A 1909-nucleotide genomic window follows, 5' to 3' on the forward strand; every position below is an offset into this window, starting at 1 on the left:
TGTGCAGGTTACACCCAGAAGAGGAAGCCCACCACCTCCAGCAGTGAGTACTCTGAGGTCTCCAAAGTCTTCCCATCCTTGTGAGCTGCTTCCACCTGAGACCCAGCCTTAGGGATGCCCACTGCCTCCACTGCACACCCCACCCTCCTCCAGCGCTGAGTGAACAGGGACCTGTGCCCGCAAAACTTTCACACGTAGGCAGCTCCTCCCAGCATCTCCAAGATGATGGAGTCTCCAACCCATGCGCTTGGGGCGTTTTCTCCCCGGCTTCTGCACTGACCATGTCAACATCTATGGTGCGGGGCCATGTTGGGCTGTGGGTCTCCTCTTCCTCACTGGGCGGGCTCTGCTGCAACCAGTTCCTTGACCTAGTTCACACTCCCATGTGGGCCTCCCATCAGAGTATTTTGAGCAAAGCCTGAGGTCAGGGGTCGACTCTGATCCCTGCCAGGAAGGGGCGCTGTCTCCCCTGAATGACTCTCAGCTGTGATGGTCCAGCCACCAATGGACCATCTTTCCAGCCGCCAACTCCCAGTATCCCGAGTTGGCTCTTCAAGGAAGCTCCCTCCCTTCCCCCTTCCCCTCCTTGTCTCTGCAGGTTACACCCATCCAGCCTCAAGCACGTCCACCACTAGTGAGTATTCCAGATCTCTCTGTGTCTGTGACCGCCTACCTCCCTTCCTCTGAGAAACGGGAGCCCCTCAAACGGCCATTCCTGCCTCCTCTGTTACCCACCCTTTGGATGGGAAGGGGCCAGTGAGATGTATAGGAATGTGACCTGGCAGTGGGTTGATAACTTGAGGGCAGGAGATTGAGACCAACCTGGGCAATATCACAAGACCCCATCTCTACAAAAATTTTAAAAACTTAGGCAGGAGTGGTGGGCTCACCTATAGTCCCAGCCGCTTGGGAAGCTGAGGCAGAAGGATCATTTAAGCCCAGGACTGTGAGGGTGCACTGAGCAAGGATCCCATAGCTGCACTCCAGCCCTAGCAATAGGTCAAGACCTTGTCTCAAAAAATAAGTAAATAATTAAATAAAGACAAAGGTAATGTACCCAGTTGATGGTGGCAGGAATCACCTGTCCTTTCCACACACACATCCCTCTAGGACAATGGCCTGGCTTCTGGCTGAATGGGGCGTACATGTGCACAAATTTTCATAATTAGAGCCTCCGCGCTGCCAGCCTTCCCTTAAGGTGTAACACACTTTGGATTTCATTCCTTGTGGGGTTTTTCTTTTTTTCTCAGCAGCTATGGCCACCAATACCTCCAAACCATCCTCTGAGACTCCATCTCCACCTGCCAAGCCCACTGGTAAAAAGGCTGTCATTGGTGCCCAAATCCTATGTACAAAAGAATTCATACCTGATCACTTCTTCTCTCATTGCTCACTCTACACGTCCAAAAACTCAACGATGAACAAGGATTCCAGGGACCATGTAGTTACTCAGGATCCAAATCCTGGGTCCAGCCCAGACCAAACTGTAGCTCCTGGTCCTTGGGACACCCACCTCCTGGAAGTCACTCCTGTCACTTGTTCTCATCCTCCAAAACCGCTCCTTCCTCCTCATCATCAAACACAGAGGCAGAGCACTAACATTCACCTTCCTTCCAGCTCACCTCCAACACCATCCCTCACCAAATCTCTCCTCTTATTTTTTCGGGATATCCCTCAAGCCCCTCATTTCTCTGCTTTTGCATCGCTCTATTTTATTCAGGACACCAGCCTTTCCGCTAGGACGATTGCAGTAGCCTCTACTCTGGCCTCCTAGTGTTCTCCACACAGCAGCTTCCTGTCCCTCCCACTGTATCTATGCCCAAATCATTGCAGGCTTGTTGCTAACCGTTGAATGACTCCATCTGCTCTACAATTCGCATCCCAACCCCTGTGCTGCCTCGCTCTTGTA

The 1909-nt window shown here is 52.2% G+C and overlaps 1 protein-coding gene across 1 annotated transcript in view; it reads left to right on the forward strand.

Annotated features, from left to right (window-relative positions):
• Positions 1-1909, forward strand: part of MUC16 (mucin 16, cell surface associated) — a 110889-nt gene that overhangs the window by 55928 nt on the left and 53052 nt on the right. The window lies entirely within an intron of this gene.

The sequence above is a fragment of the Propithecus coquereli genome, unplaced genomic scaffold, assembly GCF_000956105.1.
Source record: "Propithecus coquereli isolate 6110/MARCELLA unplaced genomic scaffold, Pcoq_1.0 Scaffold164, whole genome shotgun sequence".
Lineage (NCBI taxonomy): Eukaryota > Metazoa > Chordata > Mammalia > Primates > Indriidae > Propithecus > Propithecus coquereli.